At 37.1% G+C, this 24,524-nt stretch overlaps 1 pseudogene; it reads left to right on the top strand.

Moving 5' to 3' along the window:
* Positions 1-20,859: 20,859 nt before the first annotated feature.
* The window catches only part of LOC114895874, a 32,140-nt pseudogene continuing 28,475 nt past the window's right edge, over positions 20,860-24,524 (top strand).

The raw sequence follows: 24,524 nt of genomic DNA on the forward strand, positions 1-24,524 counted from the left end.
AGAAAATTTTCTGGATAATTCATTTTTATCATTCCCTTTTCTAAGAATTCATGTTCATTTTTAAAGCAGTAAGCTTTATTTTCTTTTCTGCCAGATAATCTACAAATTATAAACATACCACAAAATTTTTTGAACATAATTCATACCTTTTGCAAACTAAAATCAAAACTTCAGTTTACAACATTTTCCCAAAACAATGATCTCTATGTTTATTCTTTTTAGCTTGTTTATTTCTAAAAAATGGTCAGAGTCAACATTTAGCATATTTCAATGCAAAACAGACTTAATTTTTTCTTCCTAGCAGCCTCTGATTTGTTCCAATCCTACCTTGAAGCGGAATTAGCATTTTGGTGGATCTTAACTTCATAAGACATTAAACTTTTCACTGAGGACTCCATGGGAAAATTAAGACATTTAAGAAGGTTCCCTGGTTGGTGTCCCCATTTCTTCCAAAGATCCGTGTGACTCCCATTAGACATTTATCTCTCCTTTCTCAGACTTAGTGGGACATCCAAATAACACATTAAATGACTTTTTGCAGTAAATAATTTTGAAAGGATTGTTATAACTTTGCTTTTGAAGTTATTTAGCTCGAAGTGACTTTTAAAATTACAATTGACTCTGATTGTGCTGTATTAATCATGTTAACTCAAGGATTCTTGCAAAGTGAAAAGAGGTAACCTAAAATTGTTCTCATATATCATGACTGTTTTTTTTAGAATTCAAAATTTGACAATTAATACAATTGTTGACATAAGGGTCTACATTGGTAGACATTTAACTAAAAGTTAATATTTATTTTTCATTATGCAGGTTTTTGGGGTTTTTTGTTTTTTTCTGTGATTTGGAGCCAATGCTTTCCTCAGATCTGACATATTTTCAGAGGACCCTGGAGAGCCTCAGCATTGTGCCTTTTAGTGCTGGTGCAGAAGATGTCTACAAGGCTAGGCTAGGAAAAATCCCTGTAGTACTCTCATCCTTTTAGCCCTAGCCCTCAATTAGCATAATGCACTCAGGAAACAAAAGTTTGATCATTAGCCATCCCTAGCCCCTTTGAAAGCTATCTATCTCTATATATTTACATATAAATATGTATTTATATATAATGATATATACAAATATACATAAATTGTATGTAATATGTATTTATATATACATTTTATATATTATATAAAAATTATATAATGCTATATTTTATAATATTATATATTTATGTATAAATTATATATAATGCTATATTTATTTTATATATAAATTATATATAATGCTATATATATATTTATTTATATATAAATTTAGTTCTCTCAACATCATAAGGAAATACAAATTTGATAAAAGCAAATCTTTTACTTAAGAGGAGGCTACCTCTAAGAAAAAATGGTTTTCCTTGTATGAAATACCTCCTCTTCAACTGGTGAATATTCTCAGCCCTCAGCAAATCTACTTGAGCTGCTTTTCCACAAGATGTGGGGCAGACAGTGTGGTGGAGGCTCCCTCTGGCATAGGAGGAAGGGTAAGGTCAGGTCATCACGGCCTGCAGTCTCTACATCTACAACACAGCCAGAACTGGACCAGACCTCATTCCCTTCCCTGCTGTCACCTTCCCCCAAGCCACCAAGCCTCTGGCTGCCCTCAGTCAGTGGCCTCCTCCCTGGCCTCCTACTTCAGCTCCTGCTCTCCCTTCAGTCACCTCTCAACCCAGCGGCCAGAACGACATTGCCCAAACTGAAGTCAGATCACATCCCTCCTTTGTCATCACCCTCCATCACCTCCACCTCATTCCATGATAAAGCCAAAGTCCTTCCAATGGCCTCACGGGGTCTAGGTCCCCTTGGCTCTCTGACCTCTCCTGCTATTCTCCCTGGTTCACTCCACTGCAGCTGCACTGGCCCCGGCGCTGCTCCTGGAGCAGGAGACTTCTGTTCAGTCTACTTGCTCTCTGGGCACAGCATACTCTTCTCCCAGTTGTCAACACATCTCCCTCCCTCACGTTTTCCTTAGACCACTTCTCAATTTGTTTTGCTCTTTAGCACTTATCACCAATAACGCCTACAACAGCGGTCCCCAACATTTTTGGCACCAGGGTCTGGTTTTGTGGAACAGTTTTTCCGCAGACGGGGGTTCGGGGGGATGGTTCAGGCAGTAACACGAGCGATGGGGAGCAATGGGGAGCGGCAGATGAAGCTTCACTCGCTCCCCCGCCGCTCACCTCCTGCTGTGCGGCCCGGTTCCTAACAGGCTGCCGACCGGTACCGGTCCGAGGCCTGGGGGTTAGGGACCCCTGACCTACGACATACCTGACTCATTAATCTTGTCTGTTGTCTTTCCACACTAGATCTAAGTGCTGCGAGGCGGGATTTTTTGTACCTAGAACAATCCTTTGCTCATTTCACATGATATTTCCATATTTGTTCATTGAGTGGGTTCACAATATGTTCCTTCTTAAAAAGAGTCAATGGGAAGATTGACATGATATTTAATTACTATCCAGGCCTCTACCAACTCAAGACTCAAAGGTTCTTCCTTTAATCCAACCCCTAAGTTCTTTTCCTAGGAGTGTTGGCCAAGCCAACTGTGACGCCATTTTGGGGAGAATTTTTCCCTTGGACTGGTGACTTCTGTCTGGAGAAGGTTCCTGTCCCTTGCTCCTCACAGGCACTCCCCCGGAAGTTAGGTTAGAGCTGATCCTGTCCTTGTTAGTCAACTCTGTTGTGAGGAATATACTAGAAATAGGATTCCAAAAAAAAAAAAAGAATGGGGATTGGGAGATGGTGTTTTCTTTCTAGCCAACACATTTTAGTACAAGACCTGACTGTTATGAGGCCCATGATCAAATGATGGGAGGGTATCTGCTTATCCCACTCTACCCTAGACTCTTGCCTTGGTGGAAGACCAAACTTCAAGGATGAATACCACTTCCTGTTCCTCAAGTCTGCACCACCACAGCCCAGCTGGCAGATCTTATTCCTTATAGAAAGTACATGTTACCTCCTTATCTTCCCTTTCCTGTTCTCTCAGAACTATGAGAGCTCAGGAAGTCCTTGGTGAAATTTTTTTCAGCAGTATATCCACAGTCCACATAAATTTCTCACAGTGATCTGAACCCCTCAGACCAGAATCTTCAGGGGACTCTCATTAGCACTTTACACCAGCAGGACTCCTCTCTAAAATTCTCCCGTCTCACAGCCATCCTTTCTCTTTTGCTCGTGTAATCTCTGTTGAGGGTTGGCCATCCCTATGGCTCCTCTAGTGAACGATTTACGCACAACTCAAACTATTTCTTCTGGTCCCTGGTATTTCACTCCCAGCACACAGTCTGTCTTTCCCTGTTCCACAATCTGTGTGAGAAAATATTAGCCCCTTCAGTTCATGTGACTGGTCCAGGCACAACCTGGATACACTATCACATTCTCTCAAGGTTCCTTTTAGACACTAAAAAAAATGTCAAGAATGCCTCCAAATGGTTGTCGCGCTGCTAGCGGCTGCTGGATGATTGAATCAGAAAAATTGTGGGTATGTAAAATATATTTATAATTTGGTCTAGAGAATCATTAATTCTCTAGATCCTGGTGAGTATACCAGGATCCCCAGTAAAAACATGGTCTACTTAAAATAGAATAATTTGAGACAAGTTTTTTTACAAAAAAGCAATTTACTGCAGAAGTATGATTGTAGGGGTACCCAGAGAATTGTGGAGTAACACAGAGCTAGTAACTGCCAAGTTGTTACCACCCCTCAGCCTGAAACGGGGTGGGGAAGGCAGTTCCAGGAACTTGCAAAGAGTATAAGTTGGCTGCCTTGCCAGGAGCAGTGACTTTTGGTCTTGTTATAAGGGAGCCAAGGAAAAACATACCCTCAACGCATTTTCTTCCCTCTCTCATCTTCTGCTGGGATTTCCATTGGCCCTTCACAATTGGACAATCCAGGGCATAGGAGCCTTGCTATTTAGTCCCTTTAGGTCACGCTCCCCCTCCCCTGAGAAGAAGAGGGGGGTGGATTTGGAGGGGCAAATACAATGGGCTTGTCTCAATTCTCCACAGTATTGTAATGTGCTATTTGAATGTACAAACATATAAAACCAATGTCTATACATTCCTCAGACATTCACATCTCTCAGGGCCATGCAAGACTGTGTGAGACCTTATAAAAGAGAACTTCCACCTGTGCTTTTGCCATTTAATGAGATTTTTAAAATAAGTGGTTATTATTAAAGGTTATGAAAATATAAGGGAAATTCAAAGAGAGCAAACAGAAAACACCCAACTGAACATTTCTTAGACTAAAGAATTAAGAAGATAGAAAATTCTACAGAGAATTTCTGAGACTGAAATTTTAAAATGCACTGAAACCATCTGGAGATTGACGTAGGAGTCTATATGCCTGAAAATATTTTCTTTTAAAACTTCAAGTTTTCAGATGTTGATGCATTGTCTACAGGGAATAAACGGCAATCCACAAGGCAACAGGCTGTACTGCAAAACTCTGCAGATATCCTGAGTCTGACCAGATGACCAGATATCCTGACTCTGGATTGGTTAAGAGGATCCTTGTGGAGTTTCTTGCTGAATTGTAGGGTTCTCTTTGCACATTGATACTGAACATGTAGATAACAGAAATAGACTTTTCAAGGGTGTGCATATTTTCCATGTGAAACAATATGTATTAAACAAATTAAAGTTGTTTTAAAAACAGAAAAATATTTTGTTCCAGAACCACTTCATAGAAACAGAAGAGAACTGCAACCCAGTAATATAATGACAATTTTAACAAAAACTTGGTGAGATTGAGGAGTTGTTGGAAATTAAATAATGGGCATTTGGGGTGCTGTTTTTAAAAGCCATTTCTAATTAACAAACACACATAGTATACAAGTGTGTTCCTATTTGCATTAGATTATTTCAGATGAAAGCCAACTACAAAAAAGCTGACTTTGTTTTACAGATGCATTTTTAATTTATCTTTATACAAATAAACAGATCTATCTCTAATTTGACAGCATTTCTATTTTGTGTTTTGATGAAAAGACTCAATCCTTTGGCTTTCCTATTAACTGAAGTGCTTTTGTATTAGCCTACTTGTAAAGAAGAAGAAAACAGACCTTATATTCTAGAAAATAAATTGTTCAGGCCAAGCTTCAGACCAAAGAGGCCAAGCTTTGAATTTGTAGTGCAGGCAGTTTTTGTAATAATGTTGCCATTCTAATGCATTTGAGATATTTAAAAATGAATAATAGCACTTTTCATTTAACTTTAGGTGTAAATTTGCCAAGATATCTTCGTCATATTCCTTTTTTGCCGAATCTGAAATTGTCTTTGATATCTTCTACCTATGTCCTATTGGAAGGGGTTGCTTTCAGAATGCACTATTTATCCTTTTGAAAATACCACTAATGCAGCAGTAATGATTTGTTTGAACTCTCCCTATATTTATGTTTGCTTTTGATATTAAATTTTAACTTTGTCTATTTAGAATCTAAACTAGTTATTGAAACACATTTAGAGTAATTTTCATGGTTTAGCAATCAATTGTTAATTCCATAGTTTGGTACTATTTTTTGTGAAGAAAAATATTAATGACCTTGGTTTAGGGCTCGGGGAGTGTTTTTGAAACAACATGAAGGGAAAGATTGATAAATTTTAATACAAATTAAAACCTCTATACAATAAAAGACATGATTAACTAAATTAAAGCTAGGAATAGACTAGACTGAGAAGATAGATTTTCATTGTATGTAATATACTAAGAGTTACTATCCAGACTATATAAACTACTCCTAAGAAGCAAAATGAAAAATATCAACAATTCAATAGGAAAATAAGAAATAAATATAGGTAATTCAAAAGAGAAAGCAGATTGGCTAAAAACATGAAAAATATTTAATTTCAATGAAAATTAAGGCAATGAAATTTCAATCAAAGATAGGGCTTTTAATCTATTGAACTGGCAAAAATAAATATCTGATAATAGTTTCAGTGAAACTGTGGGGAGGCAGTAATCCTCATATACTCCCGATGGGAACATGCAATGCCACAGAATTAGGCAGAATCTAATAAAATTACAAATGCTATGGTAGGTAAAATTCTAAGATGGCCCTCATGATCACCACCCCTCCCCCTCCGGTGTTATGCTCTGTATAATCCCCTCCCTTTGAGTGTGAGTGGGACCTGTCACTTGTGTCTAATCAATAGAAAAGATGATAGAATGTCACTATTGTGACTAGGTTACAATATACAGTCATTGCTTAGCATGGTTCTGATATGCACAAATTTCGTTTACCATAATTTAGATAACTATCACCAGTCCCCCAAATATATCATCCAGATTTCATATATTTGCATATTAACTGTATTTGCAAATATACAAATTTTGCTTCTAGTTTTTCAGTCTACATATAACTATAAATTACAGATGCACATCATGATCAGTGACCAATCACTGATTTTCTTTCAAAGTCTGTTCATAGTTGTTCACTACACATGTTAGTCACTTCATGCACTTACAACAAAGCATGTAGTTGTATTATCTCCTTGTGTTGCAATAAAACATGTAGCATTTCACAGAAATGGATAAACAATAGAGGGACTTGACTAAAAAAGAAATGTAGAGGAATGAAAAATGAAAACACTGGGAGTAAAATTTGATTTGATTAGAGTATTTGAATATGGAGACAGCAAAGTGGAAATAGGACAAGACTTATCCCTGCATGAAGTTACTTTTTCTAATGGTATTTCAATGATATTGAAAGAGTACCATGAATCTATTAAAAAAAAAAAAGGGTAAAGTTGTTTCAATATCTTCAGTTTAAACTGCACTAAGGAATGAAGCTTTTACTTCCACTTTGAAGGCTGTAATAAACACACAAAAAATCCCAGTCAGTTTGTGTAGATTCAGGTCAAAGCACTGACTTTAGTTGCTTCATTGAAAAAAAAGAAGATAATTACTGAGGATGAAGGAATAATTTTTACTGCCAGTAAAGTTTGGTTTCATTGTTTCAGAAGTAGTGTAAATTGATTAAAATTAAGCTGTTTGGTGAAGCTACTAGAGCTGATAAGAGTGCAGCCGTAAAATTTGCACCCAAATTCCAAGTATTGGTTAAGGCAGTTATAATAACTGTGAAATATTTAATGGTGATGAGACAAGTCAATTTTGGAAGGTAATCCTTTTAATAATTTACAACAATGGTACAGAATTACAAGTGACCATAAAGGAGATGCACCCTGAAGAACTCAGTAAAAGTGAACTTACCAACATAAATGGAGTGGTTGGGATGGAAAGGATGGAGACGTCCAGAAGAAGAAGCTGGTAGAACACTTTACATAAAAGGAACTCTTGGAAGCCATCTCATGATATTGAAGGTACAAAGGTTAAAGTGTTGGAAGCTAACTCAAACTTAGAATGGCCTATGACATTTCACCAAGGCATAGAAAAGATGCTCATTCCATTTAATAAATTATGGGATGAGAAGAAAATGAGCACTGTTCAAGCTACTCATAATTAGCATTTTTTACAAAGAAATCGAACACTAATTCTGAATGTTTCTACTGTTTGAAATTACAGTTCTAGATATATTTTAGTTTTACTATTTAAAATTTTTTCTATATATTTTCAATCTATAATAAGAGAATTTTTAAATGTTTTGACAAAAATTTAAGGCCACAGAAAACAGTAATGAAAATTGTAATGTCTCACTGATTGCTAAGATTTTTCTGCATGGTTTCAGCTTGCACTGTCATTTTTATATCCCCACCATACCCTGCGAAGAGAGGACTGCCTGTATAAAGTCTCAGCCTTACTAACACACACGCCAGAAGATGCTTACACTGGCCTTGAAGAATTAAGCTGCCATGCCATGAACTGCCAATGCAGGGGGCCACATGGAAGAGAACTCTCAACCTCAACCCTACAATGGCAAGGAGCCGGACTCTGCCAACAGCTACATTAGCATGTAAGAGAGTCCCACATCTTCAGATGAGGCCACAACCCTCACTGAAACCTTTATTTAAGCCTATAGAGTCTGAATAAAGCACTCAGGTTAAGCCATGGAAATTGTGAGACAGTAGAAATTGTTTAACATTAGACTTCTCAGTGTATCATTTTAAGCTACATGTCTCTTAAATGTGTGTCGATAGAACTAGAGTTATCTTTATCAACATGAACAGACTAAAAAATATTTTCACTGACAAAATAAAATACCAAAGAGAAACACCCAGTATGATATGGTATCTTTATGTAAATAAAGAAAAACACTCAAAAAGCTATATATATTCTATGAGCAAATATGTATATATAAAGGTAAGGAAAATGAACTAGAAAATTGTTACAATGCATCCCAAATAATGCTTAGCTCTTGGGGGTAGGAATGGGATATGGGTATGGGACCTGGAGTTCCAAACAATAGGAATTTCAACTTTAGCAGAAAAAAAACTTTTAATAAAGAAAAAAAATCAGAAAAATGTCAAAAGTTAAATGGCAGGTGTTTATTATTTGCAATTTTCTATATTTTTAATTGCTAAAAAGGAAATGCCTGTAAATTCTAATATCTAATATACATTTAAATCCTAATTTTTATCTAGCCATGAAAACGACAGGAGGAGGAGTTAGTAAGGAAAATGTTCAAAATGCTTTGTCAAGGGCGGGAGAAATTAAATGTTCAGTCTTAGAGCATAAAACCAAAATTATATAGATTCTTCCTTGCTGCTCCAGAATGGCTGCTGCCCGGGTTTTAGAAAAAGACTTTCTTCAATCTTTTGCTAACAGCCTGCACTTGCTCCTAGGCAAAAACCAGACTCAGCTGGCTTCCCGTGGGAGGAAGCTTGAAAGCACTTCAGTGTATCTTACCAGGTAGGTTATAATGATCTGCTTCAGAATCACCCTGAGTGCTTGTTAAGGATACGGATGCCTGTACCCACAACACATTTACTGAGTCAGAGTTTGGGGGCGTTGTGGCTAGGGATTTTCATTTTTACAAATTTTCTAGGAACTCTTATGCCCTCTCGTTTTAAAGTAATTATTATTTTAATAGTAGAGTTCATCAAAATGAGAAAATGTTTGCAAATTTTAATAATTATCATGTACATGAGTAACATTTTATTGAAAACACATTTTTTTAGGGAGATGGACAGAGGGTATCTATGGTATCTTGATTAAAAATTTTTTTCTTTTTTTTTTTTTGCGGTATGCGGGCCTCTCAGTGTTGTGGCCTCTCCCGTTGCGGAGCACAGGCTCTGGATGCGCAGGCTCAGCAGCCATGGCTCACGGGCCCAGTAGCTCCGCGGCATGTGGGATCTTCCCGGACCGGAGCACGAACCCGTGTTCCTTTCATCCGCAGGCAGACTCTCAATCACTGAGCCACCAGGAAAACCCCCAAAGTGTCTACCTTTTGTTTGACCAACTCCACTCCCACCTTTGGGCAATGTACCGTAGTACGGTTCAGGATGAACGAAAAGTACCCCACCCCTTTGTTCTTTCAATCTTTCTTTGAACTTTTAATTTAAAAAATTACAAAAGAATTGAAAAGCTACAAGAATGCTTAATAAACTTATTCTCTTCACTCACATTCACCAATTGTTCGCTTTTGTCACATTTACTTTGTGTGTGCGTATATACGTATTTTTGCTGAACAATTTTAAGAGTAAATTAAAGATATCATAATTGTCTACCCCTAATTGTTTCAGTATGTTTATCTTCTAAAACAGGGTATTATTTTATATATAATGCAAATATAAAATAGATGAATTTTAATATCTTAGAGTACTATAATTTAATATACCACCTATATTCAAATTTTGCCAAGTGTCTTGAAGTTCTGTTAGAATTTCTTCTAATCCAGCCTTCATGTCTCTTTAGTCTCATTTAATTAGGAATGGTTCCTAACCTTTTGCCATTCATGACATTGACATTTCTTAATAGTAGTAGCCAGAGATTTTGCATTGGCATTTCTTAATAGTAGTAACCAGAGATTTTTCTGAATGTTTCTGAAACTTTTTTCTGATTGTTGCCTCATAAATAGATACAGGTTATGCTCTTTTGTCAGGAATCAGGAATACAAGTGATTTCTTGTCCTTCTCAGTGCCTCACATCCAGAGACACATGATTTCAATTTATCCCATTATTTGGTAATGTTAACTTGGTGGCATTTGGTATATATTTGCCAGGCTTCTCCACTAAAAAGTGACCATTTTCTTTGTAATTAATAAATAATCACTTATGACATAAACTGACGCTTATAAATAATCTATTTTCCATCAAACCTTTTTAGTTTTAGCATGCACTGATGATTTTCCCCCAAAATCACTTATTTCTATGATTTAAAAAGGGATTTCATGACTATAATTTATCCATTTTATTATAAGGAAGAGCTTTCTCTTCTCTAGTATCAACATGGACACAGATTCTTTTTCTTTTTAATACAGAATTGATTAACATCACTATTTGTTTTGATGTTCAGACTGTTCAAGATTTAGCCATTAGGAGCCCTTTATCTTTTTGACATGATTCTGTTGTTTTTTGAGCACTTTAAAAACTTTCTAGCACTATAAAGTACTGTACTTTCCCTCCATGGCCCTTCAAGCAACCATTTCTCCATAGTTCCTTGATTCCTTTTAGTGGGAGATGGTGTGTTGGAGATGAAAATATGCTCAAAAGTGCTCACGGCTATGGGTGTTTTTGCTTCTCAACTTGCCAGCAAGCACAGCTTGTACTTATTCCTCTAATGTTGCCCTTCAGAATTTTTCTCTCTGTTCCCATTCCCTATTTGTATCTTCCTTCTTTCATGGTGAAAATCCTGGATCCAAATATACAGTCAATTTTGAGAAAGTGCAACTATGGCAACGAAGGACAAACACCACTCTACATATGAAACTTGGTAAAAGCTGATGGGGATGTACGTTTTCCCCTTGTTCTGTCTTCAGTTACACTCTCCAGTGCTACCCAATGATGAGAGGATACTACTAACACTGGAAAGGGAAATAAGGCATCCTCGCCTTGTGAATGAAATATTCTGGGCAATCAGACTTCCTCCCTCTAATTAGGAAGCAGAGTCAGATGGAGCAAAGACAGAGGTTGATGTGTATACCGTATTGTATACTTGATTACAGCGTTGTAGACTTATATCTGAACCGTAAATGACACTATAGGAGAGTAAGCCAAATACTCTTCTCCACTGTCTGAGAGGATTTTAATAAATATCAGAAAACACATCAAAAAATAAAATAGGGCCTTCCCTGGTGGCGCAGTGGTTGAGAGTACGCCTGCCGATGCTGGGAACACGGGTTCGTGCCCCGGTCCGGGAGGATCCCACATGCCGCGGAGCGGCTGGGCCGGTGAGCCATGGCCGCTGAGCCTGCGCGTCCGGAGCTTGTGCTCCGGAGAGGCCACAACAGTGTGAGGCCCGCGTACCGCAAAACAAATAAATAAATAAAATAAAATAAAACAAATTCTATCCCCTTACTGGAAATCTCCATACAGAGTTGAAAAGGAAACCTTAATAGTAAAAGTTGGAAGGCATCAATTTTAATGAAAAATATTTTCCTATTTTTATTGTGTACCAGTAACAATAAAAAATATTTATTTATAGCTTGTACTTTTGTTTCTCTTTAAATACAATAATTCCCCCACAACACACACAAGGTCTGTCCACCTGAAGCCAATATGTTAATATACTAAAATGTGAAAATCAATCATTTTATTTTTTTAGAAGTATAGAGAATCAGTTTAATGTAGCTCACTTTTGATCCTTATAATTTATGGAAATGTTCCCTTTAATTCATTACTTTCAGACAACCAAATTCTTTTGAATTTGATAGCAAAAAAGAGTAAAATATGATTTCCTATCTTTCATTGTCATATCATCACCATCTAAACATAGAAAGAAACATTATATTACACTGGATTCAAAGAACCCATCATCATTAAAAAGCATTTAACAAGATTCAAAAATTACTTGAACGTATAGTGTGTTTTCTAGAAGTTCAGCTTCAGTATCAGTCTAGAAATAGTTCTCAGATTAAATTAAGATGAAATTTTTCTCTATTGAATCATTAAAGTATTTCTTACACTTGTGCTTTAGAGCTTAATTTTTATATACAATTATCATTACACGAAACTCTTACAAATCCACCCTGCTGTTGAAATTACCTTTCAAATAGCCTCTTTTAACGGGAGTAAATTCTAGCTATTCTTTGTCCTATAGTTCACTTGGTTAGTCACCTGGCTAAGAGAAGGGCAATCCTCGTTTATCAGTCTGGGCTGGGAAACAACCTTAGAATTGTTTTGCCAGGTGGTAAAGGTTATCAGTTTGGGTTGCTCCCCAGGTCTGGGAGTCTTTTCCTCAGTAATTCCTGAGAGAGGAGTCTGTATGCTCCATTCTGGTTTAAATGTAAAATATCACCTTTAGAAAAATTTCCAAGGCAAATTATAAGGATTCATTATAAATTATCAAATTAGAAAATGAGTTAGGACCCCTGTTCAGTTCTTTGGGTTTATACTTTACAGTCTATGAAGAATGATAATACTTTTACATATTATATTAGACACATAGACACATATTTCAATGTGAAGATAATGGGAACTGGCTCTCTTCTGTGAGTATGAGTGTGGTATAAATAGGCTTTATTTTTATATTTTTTAATTAAGGAAGAGAAATTCTTACTTAAAGCAATGTAACGTGGAAAACAAGGAACACATGCTAAGGAGTCAATTCTGTATCACTGTAAACCACAGGTGATGATGATGGTGATGATGACAGCTATAATACATACCTCACCTAGTCTTACCATGTACCGTGCACAATTTTAAGCACTGTATAAAGTTTTTTACATTTTATATGTATGTACATACACATATATGTGTGTAGATATATACACCATATATAGTTACATATATAGTATATATAACTATGAGTTAGTACCATTTTTATCTTCATTTTACAGTTTCATAGGTTGGGAAAATGAAATTCAGGGGTTCAGCAATGTTCCAAAGATCATTCAGCTATATTAAAGATCTAGGAACTTATAGGAAGATTTAATGACTGCTGAATTAGCCCAAAACTACCTCAGAACTAGTCTTAGATATAGATGTGAGCAACATGGAACTTATCTTTAAAGAACTATGTTGTCATATGAAAATGGGCTTAGAGAAGAGTAGGACAAAGACCAGTATATGGAATGCGAAGAATGGAGTTTAAAAATTCAATGTAAAAACTTCCTTACACAGTTAGGGTCACTCTTGAAATTTATTTTACTATACCGGAGGCAGACAGAAAGTACAGTTAATAGAACATGGCTTTGGAAGTAGATGCACGTGGGTTTGAAGCTCAGCTTTCCTATCCTTTTTTTTTTTCTACTTGAATAACCAAGCGCAAATTATTTTCTTGTCTAAAACTCTGGTTACTCATTAATGCACTGTACATGCTTCTTTGTGAGATACGAGAGGATTTTATGAGAATCCTGTGCAAGGGAACCTAGTACACATGGTTGGTTCAGGAAGGCTATTTTAGGGCGGTTTTCCTTCTTGCATCATTGTCTTGTAGTATGCTGTGTGCATTTCCTACATTTTAATCTCCTGGTCCTTTCCTCCCTTCCTTCTTACTCTCAGCAAATTATCCTGCCTTCTACATCACAGAGGAGTATCTAGCAGGTGTAAACTTCATCAGTTTAACTTCCTCTAGCTGGAAGGACAGGTATTAAACTAATAAAGACTCAAAAGTTCTTTAGTTATAATTATGTATTCTTAAGCAGAAATACAATTCTGAAGATGTATAACCTGTTACTATTTTGAAGGTACAACATACCAGCTGGATAACTGATTCTTCAACTGTGGTTCCTAGACTAACTCCAAAGTAAATGAGTGTCTAATAAAATAAAGGCTTTTGTTCCCATTCTAGAACTCCTGAATCAGTATCTCTGGGCATTGGACATTATAATATAAATGCTTAGCAAGCTTACCAGGTGTTTTTCATGACCCCAAATTTGAGAGTAACTATCAACACATTTAAAGACCAGGATTATGTATTTTTCACCCACTAGGAGACTAATATAATGCTGGGTGCATGGATACCTTTCAAAAATTTGAATGAAAAGCTAGCTGAGACAAATGGAAATCTGTCTTTTCTGAAAGAAAGACATTTTTATTAAACTCACTCAAATTGCATAGCTAGGTTTTGGTATTCACTCTTAGCACGTCTGTGTGTTCCAGACAGTGGCAGAACAGATGGGTTTTGCAGGGAGACTCCTGTCCAGTGCACACAGCACTACCTGATCCAGCTTCTCTTTGCTATGGTGACCTCATCTCTTTCTGCTCTGGCCCAGCTCCACAGGCCTCCCTGCATCATACCCAAGGCTCACTCCTCTCAGGACTTTTGAACTTGCTCGTGTCTTCCTGGAACCTTCTTCTGTTAGAAACTCACAGGCTTGCACTCTAACCTTCTATCTTTACTTACGCGGCACTTCCTAATGAGAACTTTCTTGGGCTGGCCTGTTTAAAACTGCAACTATGTTCTTACCCAGAGTTCTCCATCACCTTCCCTGGTTTATTTCTATCCAAAGCACTTACTACTTTTTAATATGAAAAAATAATTCATTTTATCACATGTCTCCTCAAACTGGATTATAACCTCCATGACAGCAGGGCTTTAGTTGGTTTTGTTCATGCTATAGCTCTAGTGTCTAGAACAGTACCTAAAACATAAGCGCTCAATAAACTCTTTTTGACTAACCTAATATGGAGGTTTTTAACCTTCTATTATCTGTATTTGGCATCCTATATAATACATCTGAATGTATGTATTAATGTAATTTCTCTCTTAGAATTTGAATTATTAGGTGACAGGAAATAACATATTTAGTTCTTCAACTTTAGATAAAGTTTACATGCAAATCATGATACCATGGTCCACATAAACAGCAATGGGGGAACATGATTACAAATAGAGTGTAAAGATAAAATGTTGGGACTTAGTAATTGTGCCATCAAAGTTGACAATCTTTTATTCTTGTCAGCCATGGAAGAATGGGTTATCCAAATATTATAAGTTTAAAAAAATTAAATCAGAAGAATAGCATTGAAGAAGTCTTTCCAAAGCTCTTAATACAAGAAAATTTCCTTATACATTTTAGTAAGAGGATGCTTTTTCTTCCTGATATGGTAGATTTCAATTTAAATATGTTTAAACACATAAAATAAGTAAATATTGAAGAATTGGGGGGAACATTCATTTAGTTAAGATGTATGGTACAATATTAGACATTTCTTCCCTCTGTCTCCCCTTATCTATCACTGTGGACCTCCATCTACTCTTTCATTTCTCACTATCTCCTCTGTTGCCATTATAGGGCAAACCACTTCATCTTTCTTCTGGAAAATCGTTACACATTATACAAACTTCATGTCATAATTTAAAAATTGTTAATTGTTGAAAAAAACTCCCCTTCCATGTGTGGCAATGAGTGCTGCTTCCTGGTATTAGGAGGGTTTGACAGAGGGGAAGTAACCTGAAAACTTGCTGCTTTCTGATCTGGGGAATTGGGTGCAGAGTGTAGGGGTGCAGGAGGGAAGAAGAATCCACAGAAAGAGAAGTATCTGAAAATCATGTCACTTCTTTCTCCATTTCCCACCCCCATGATAGCACCCAGCTATCCTGCACCTTGGAAATACCCAAAAGACACCTTAGGGAGAGAGTCAGGGAGTGGAGAGGGAAGCCTAATGAGAGACTTGGTGTTTTATCCAAGAAAGATTAAAACATCAAAGGAACTAACTATCACGTCTGATTAATCTTTATGTAAAATCAAGAATTTAGTTATTTCCACCCCATGCTGATCCATGGGTAAGAGATAGGAGGAAATTAAAGACAAATATGAGAACCTATAAACAAGCAACATAATACATATGTTTTTATGCACATTTGTAATGTTGTTTTAATTAAATTGTGATCCTGCTATAACTAAACCAAATGACCTCAATCCCATGGTTAAAACCCTTAATATCTTTCCCTTACTATAATGTACCCATTTTTAATATGCTAGGCCTAAAGTCTACAGAGTCTGGCCATTGCTTATTTTAAATGATATCATCTTGCTCTAGTTTCTGCCTGAGTCACAAGGTTCCAATAGATATTTCAATTCCTTAAATGTACTAAACACTTTGCAGTAGAGGGTCTGCCTAGCACATTCCCCTTCCCATTTTTCACCTGTCTATTCTAACTTACCCTCCAATGCTTACCTAAAATGCTATTTTTATGAGTTTTTCTATAATATCTCAATCTTACTTCATTATTATTTTTCTCAGTATTCTTTCCTTCCTAGAACTATAAAATGCTGTAATTTTATACTTATTTGTGTAAATCTGTTTCATGTCTGTAAGCTCCATGTGTTTGGGGACTATACCCATTTTATTTACACTACCTACTAGGGTCTGGAACATAGTAGACATTCCATACTTTTTCTCATGCAAGCTAGACATAAGTTGTTTTCAAGGTAGCTTTGATATCTGCTCTATCATGTCCCTTTAATTACAACATCAACATTTTGTAGTTCTTTATTTATATTCTTTAGCACAATTAATCTTGTCGGGTCTAGTTTGAGCCCAAGTGATTTTAACCTCTAATAAAGTGTCTTACGTGAACTGAATTATTAAATTTATATAAAGTCTTCTTTGGAATGGGAGTAAAAGAAAGAAGTTATGAACTACAGCTAAATGGAAGCTATTTTCATTCTCATCACTGACTTACTTGTATCACTGAGATTTTAAAACACCAATAAACTACTGTTCTAGAGGTTTTCTTAAATCCCAGGGGAAAAAAAGGAGGTGTAGATAAAAAGGAGACCAGTTAGCAATTTTTCTGTTACATTAACATGATGATTTGTGTCTGAAGAAATGAAAAAGAGTGCATTTCGATGTATTGGAAGGTAATTGGTCAAAGTGTAGATGGGTTAATTGAATATTATGGTGAGATTACAAGTATAGATTCACCCAACACCTTAATGGTAAATTTTTGTCATCAAGGTCACAATGCCTCAAAGGTGGCTCTGGAATTTAGCAGAAAATTTATCAGCTGTGGGGTGACAGAGATTTCCTGTTTGCCTCATCCCCTCAATAGCTCTGTAAACTCAAGTAATTTGCTTAATTCTCTGAACTTTGGAGTCATCTGTTGTAAAATAGGTACACCCAAAACTGGTTTCGAAAACTGCTAATACATATGAAGCACTAAACATTGTCTGCACACAGTAGGTACTCAACTAATGGCAGGTGTTTTAAAGCATAGAGCAGCTCTCGGCACACAGTAAGTGCATAATCACTGTGTGAGGAGGAACCCAGCCTCTGAGTTTTTATGTGGCCTGTAGAAATAAGCAGAATTAGGAGATCTCTTTCTTTTAACTTTTCATTATTTGGAGCATCAAGTGAAAAGTGGTTTTATTTTTATCTCTCCCCAACACTACAGAATAACAAGTAAACTGTTAACGCATTGATAAATGACTATCTCTTGGGCACATCTACCCACAAGTGTAAAGAACTCATTACTGACCTGGGGTCAAGCATGGTATTCTGCATACATAAGATGCTCAATATACCTTTGTTAGTCAGTTAGCTGTCACCTTTTAATAAACATTTATTTCTCAGATTTTAGCCTTTTAACTTTTCTCTTGAGGTTCTCTATTTCTCTTATACACTTTATTGCCTGTGCTCATTTTTTTCCATTTAAAAACTTTAATGGTTTCTGATTCAACTCTATTTCAGAATCATCCCTGTTGTTCAGACATATATTAAAGATAGCTCAATATCCTTTCATTCAAATTATGCCAAAGAAACAAGGTATAATGATTCTGTACACAAATACATATTAAACCACCATTTTATATTTGAATAACCTAAGAGATCTTTAACTAATTAGTAACATAGTAATTGTCCATCACCTGGGGATGCCATCAGTATGAACTTGCTGGTCACCTCAGGTGAGATAAATCATTCTACATAGAAGTACATGAATGTGATAACATTGCTGACATTCATAATTTGGAATTTAAAAATACAGTCAACAGTTTAATCAAATACTGTTAGTAATAACAGAAAATTCATACATACAATAAAGAAGTATTAGAGCCTTTTTTCAATGTATATACTGCAACTTTAAAATCTTTGTAACTGCTTCTTACTATGTCAAGAAGAGCCCTGTGTAAAGTTTTTGTCTATTTCTTTGAGTTTTCTTTCTGAGGTTAGAAGCTGTTTGATCTCTAACAAACACACAAATTCTCTAGGCAAAAGTATTGCTAAATGTGAATCTTTATATTAAACAACCTGCTTAAAAATCTTCTCTCTGAATATTAGTGATATTGGAGAAGGAAGGTTATATAAAGACCGTTGTTTGGCAATTATAAAAAGAAAATAACCAGCAACCAGAGAATCATTCCATGTCCTTATTGGATCTATTAAAATTATTTACAGGAAGTCCTCAGTTTCTTTTCTCTTCAATTCTGAATAAAAGATTTATGACCTGTCACTTTTCTATTTACTTAAACTTTCTTCTGTGATCCTGATAACTTTTAAAGAAATTACACCAAATTTTAAAAATTAAAGAAAAGTTACACATAATTTGTTTCTTATGTGATATTTGGTAAAACATCAAGATAAACAACTGAGCTTTTGGTTTTCCATACTTTTTTGACTATTGTAAAATGAAGCTACAAAGTAAGGCCCTAGTAGGGTAAACACATAGACACTTTGCTGATCTTATGTAAATAGCAGACAGAGAGACTACATTGGAGGGTAAATCATGTGAGCTAAACACAAATAAGACAGTGGTCATATTTCCCAAAAGTAAGCCCTGAGAAATGTTTTACTAGAAATCGATTCAAAGATGAATTTTTGAAAGTGTAGATTTCTCCAAGAAATCAAAAGAAGCTTCAAGTAGAGCACCTATGAAAGTCTATTTCAAAGTGAACATTATTTCCTTCAACTCACTTTTATGTTAAGGTAGTTAAAATCATCTTGTAATGTTCTAGGATTATCCTTAATCTTAGCAGGATTTTTGAATTGGGAGTGGGTGGGCTAACACATAGAGACCCTTTGGAAAAGTAGGTTCCTGAAGGTCTCTATTATGGGGCTTGAAATTCTGGGGCTGCCCTAGAATTTCAGAAGGTGAGTTTCAAGAGCTAATGCTCATTTACAGGGACACAAACAGGTGATACTTAGGCCCACAACACTGTTTTATCATGTCAGTTTTATCACTGAGACTTGGTTATCAGGCCTTTCCAAGGTAATTTATACGAAGCACCTCTCAAACAGCATTAGTCATCAAAGCTGAGTGGAACAAATACGCAATCAAACTTTATTTATTTAGCTCGAATCTATGAATTAGTTCCTGCTGTTTTAACAAGTATCCAACTGGCATTTGTTAGAATTAAATGATGATCTCCCAGGGAGAAATATAGTATGTTGGCAATCATTAGCATTTTATTGACCAATTTGGAATCACTGAATAAAACTGAAATGAAACAAATGGCTGTTTGTATAGTAAATAAGAATAAGAAAAAAAGAAAAAAAAAAACCTTTCCCCTCTGGCACTGTTAATTCTTTTCAAATGATTAATGAGGAAATATTAACGGGAAGTCAAAAACAACCCCACCTATCAGATTTATCACTAGCCCTCAAAGGGCACAGAAGAGAGACTCAATTATTGAAGTTTTTACAGGTTTCCAACTCCTGTTTTATATTTGGGAAACGGTGTCCTTAAAATTAACAGAATTGAAAAAACAATTAACAGAATTGAAATGTGCAATATTTATGATCTTCATAAAACTTCTTTTCATTTTGTTTACATAGCTAGTGTTACAAAATTTTGAATATCTGAGTTATTATTTTCCCAAGATGTTTACAATGCTTTAGTAATACTTCCTCTAATAATGTTTTCTGTGTTAAGGGATACTACAAGGACATACAATGGTGTCTCTAGCATTTTTATATTTCCTTAAACGCAGGGGATTTAGAAGGTTTTGAATTCTTGAGGTGAGGTGGGGACTACAGCAGTACTGTTTTGTAAAGTTATATTGAGGCAGGTAAAAGAAAGGGAGAGGAAAGAAAAGAAAGGGAAAGATGGAAATGGGAATTCATAGCGAGCACTGCTTTCACAGGGAACATTATACATGTCCTCTCATTTACTCCTTACATGCAGCATGGAAAAAAAAACTATACTCGAATTTTAACAATAAAACAAACAAGGATAAGTAGAGATATAACTAGCAATTCTGATAGAGGAAGGCTTTGAACTCAAGCCTTTCTTAAGCTACAGTACATACTTTTTCACTACATCCTGGATGACCAATATTTAGCAGCTCCCCGGACACTGTGTATATGGGACTAGACTGATCGTGAAAGTCGGTGCAGATGCATAAAACTAAACTGCACAGTCCCACCAGGTCTCATGATAAGTTAACAGTAGTAGTTGGGAAAAACCAGGGCCCTGAGATATGGCTTGCGTTCAATTAGACAGACACAGATGAGGCTGAGAATTTGAACCCTCAAATCTGCCTGAACGTAGCATTCTGATGGAGCAACCCCTCCTACCATCCTCCCTCTCCAACCACTCATTCCTGCCGAAGAGAAGCAGTCCTGTCTCACGTTGGAAACCAAAACACCATGCGAAATGAAACAAAAATCTTTAAATCATGTTACCTGGTGCAGATACTTCACAAGGAGATGCTGATTCTCTTCAGTATCCACTCCCAACATTCCTCATTGACTCCATTCTCCAAATGAGAATCAGATTCAAACATGACACAGACAAGGGCCTCCACCAGGAGGGAACTGCTTCCACGCCGAGACAGTTGTCAACTTGCAGGAAATTCTCTTCACTAATGCACTAAGGAGTCCATGGCTGAGGGGATCACCAGAATTCACGAAGACGGCTACGGTGGCTGCTCTCTATGGGCTCAGGAAGACAGCGAGTCTGCTGCCATGGAACTAGGCTCCCTGCGGAAAAGACGGATCCCACCGTGGAGAGGTCAGGTGCTGGCAGGTTACCCTTAGCTATATAGTGGGCACAATTACCATAATCAACCACAGAGGTCTACAGCAGTGGCTAATTATTCCCAGGGCTCTGGGAATGAAATTGCTGGGCAACCTCTTAATGCGCTGTTTGACTTTTAAGCAGAACATTCCAGGCCTGCTGAGCAAAATTAAGACTTGAAATACCATGGTGAGGTTCACGGCCTCTTGTTAGGTTCTAAAATGTAAACTATCTCATAGACCCAGAATGATTGGCAGGGAGGCCAGCCCTCTTTGAGGAAAAACCCTTGAAAAGGGCCTCAACCCTGTACTGTGAATCTTCCTCCAAGTCCTCTCCGAAGGCTATAATCCCTTAACAATGTGACTGAGAAAAAGCAAATGGCCAGACCTTACATGATTATTAGATGCTGGCTCTAAGTGGAACCATGTGGTCCTCTGGTCAATTAGGGGTAATGGAGATCAGGTGAGATGCAATCTTGGCAAAGCCAATTTTACACTAAATCCATTGGGATTGTTTCTCCTGTTATTTCCCTAGGCCGGAGATATTTTGGAGTAAATATATATACTTAGTAACTGACAGAGTCCTCACACTGGTCCTCTGAGCTATGGAATGAGGGCTATTATTGTAGAAATGTTCCATATAATTTCCTCTAGTGGTGTTCTCCCTCAAGATACTAAATCAAAAGATACCAAACCAAAAGCAATACCACATTCCTGGTGGGTACTGCAGACACTATTGTCGCCAACCAAGGACTTAAGAGATAATGGAGTGGATGTTTTTATTTTCTACCCATTTAACTTTCCGGTTTGACTACTGCAAAAGTTAGAGGGATCTTGGAGAATGACTGTGGATTATAACAACCTTTATAACCATCAGAAAATATGACAATTTGTATCTACAGTTCTGGACATGGTGTCTTCACTGGAGCAAGTGAATGGATGCCCTAGACCCTGGTATGCTATCACCCTTCACCCTAAAAAACACTGTTTTTAATGGCCAGCTAATTAACATAATCAGAAACAGATTGTCTTCACACATCACAAACACTATTTACCATCTTTTTTACCATCTTTTTTTCTTTTTCAGTTCTATGACAATTCTTTTGCTCTCTGTCATAATCTAGTACAGATGAATTTTCTTTCTTTATCTGGTTGCTTGTGGCACGCTGATCCATTGCATTACGCTAATTGAAACAGGTAAGAAGAAAGTAACAAGCACCATATTTTGATACATGCTGGCCTGCAAAATCCATGAAGTTTCTTGGCGTTTCTTAGGTGGGGAATATCTAGGGATACTCTCTTAAAGTAAAAGATAAGTTGCTGCACTTTTCAATACCCTTCCCCCCAAAATAGGCATAATGGTTGATTAACTTCTTTAGATTTTAAAGCAAATAACATAAAATACCTGGGCATGTTGTTTTGATATGTTTACCAAGTGGTCTTTAAGGCTATAGTATTGAGTGGGGCCCAAAGCCAGAGAAAGCTACACAGCAGGTCTAGGCTGCAGTGCACACTTCCCTGACATATGGTCCTTAGGACCCGGCAGGCACAGTGGTCCTGCGAGGGGCTGTGGTACACGGAAATACTTTGTGAGGTCTCTAGCAAGTGGAAACATGAGAATAGCAGCAGAAACCTGTTGGATTTTAGATTAAATCCATGCCCTATCCTGCCAAATAGCTATACTCGACTTGACAATTAGCTCCTGGCATACTCTTAAGTCCTGGTAAACTCTTAATGCCTAACCACGGGACACCAAGTGATTTTGTGACTCAAGCCGCCGAAATGGAAAAAAAAAAAGACAAGAACAGATGTTAAGGGGTACAATGCTGAGGGGTTGATTGAAAATTGTGTTGATTTTTCTGTGTGTTCTTCTGGTTCAATTCTTTACTTTTCTACACCCTGTTCTGTTCTCTGAGAGGCTGAAAGTATCCCCTGGACTCTCTTGCCCTGTAGCTTCTTGTGGTGTTTGGCCAACGGGATGCAATAAAATGGCAATGGGAAAGATTGATTATTTGTCCATTCCCTACACTTGCTCTCTGCTGAGCTGCTGTTTAGCAGCAGCTGTGTCCCTCTGTCTATGGCCACAGCTCCTTTGCCTATGGCCACAGCTCTAAATTCCTGGAGCAGCCTGAGGATATGTTGGCTTCCCTCTGTCACTAGTTCTTGGGATCTTCAACATTCTCTTTTGTTGCTCTTAATCTTTTCGACACCTTTATAAATAGTTCCTTTATTTAACTGTGGGCTATTACTCCTTTGAGCACGCAGTCATTTTTCCCCCAGAATAAATGACAGAACAAAAAGAGGACTCTGGGGAAATATCACATCATAATCTACCACATACTTAAGGATTTTTCTAGTAAGAGACAAATAAAATTGATCTTTTTAAAAGACACTGTTATCTTGGGGCTTTATATCATAGTCAGCCAAGCATAATCTTCAATGAGGTAACTCCTCACTTTGATAACTCCTTGTTCTACTTGTCTGGAAAGTGCTGCTTTACTGACCACATCCCAGCATCCACTGTATCCCTTGGCTGCCACTCCTTCCTCTGAATGTTAATAGACTTACTGCCTTTACCACTTACTTTTGGCTGAGAATGTCTAAATGTATCATTATCTACCATTCTCATACCATCCACTGTCCCTTAACTAAAACGTTGCAAACATGCCCTGAACTCAGAAGTTAATCAATGTATGTTATTGATAAGAATGACGCTTTCCCCATTTATTTCGGAAGACTCAAATTTCACATCCTTCTAAGTGCAGAAGACTGATAGTTTAAGTATTTCCTTTCTGGGTGCTTGCCCTAAGTCTGTCTTATGACAAGTTGTGTTTTTTCTTTTCCCTGAATCTGCCTGTAAAGTAATGTAGAAGAATGTGATTGGAGGAGGGGTGCTTTAGTAAAGAGAGAAGAAGGAATACAGCAGGGACCCAGGCCCTGTTTCATCCTGTTCCATGATCGTGAGCTGGGACAGCCTTTGGAGTCAATAGCTCCCACAGACCTCTCTGCAGGGTGTGGTCCTGTCAACATCTGCTCACTTGACCCCTGTAAAAACTCCTCTTCATCCACACCTGTTCCTCCACAAGCTACAGAGAAGACTGTCAGCCTCTCACTGAGGATTGATTTTTGTCTGTGCGTGTCTGGCATGTAACTCATGAGACTAGAGGCACTAGAAGGGCAAAGATTTTTCCTGCCTCGGGTATTTCTGTATCCTTAGAAGCTAGCACATGCCTAGCTCATAGCAGAAAATCAAAGAAGTAACTTCAAAGTAGTAAACACATCTTCAAGATAGCACTGGAAATCTAGCACAGTACTCCATGAAATCTTCCTTCCTACTATTTTCATCACCTTCAAATATGCTGTACCTAATGGCGAGATTTTACTCCTCTGTAATTCCATAGTAATTTGTATACGCTTCTCTTATAGAATTTTTTAATGTTACCTCACAATTCTATATGTCTTTCCCACTAGCCTATGTAGTTGTCGAGCACAGCAGCTTTTACAGCTGAGTGTTTTAAACCTTGGGCTCT

This window comes from Monodon monoceros, unplaced genomic scaffold (genome assembly GCF_005190385.1).
Source record: "Monodon monoceros isolate NGI ecotype Baffin Bay Population unplaced genomic scaffold, NGI_Narwhal_1 Super_Scaffold_15, whole genome shotgun sequence".
Taxonomy (NCBI): Eukaryota; Metazoa; Chordata; class Mammalia; order Artiodactyla; family Monodontidae; genus Monodon; species Monodon monoceros.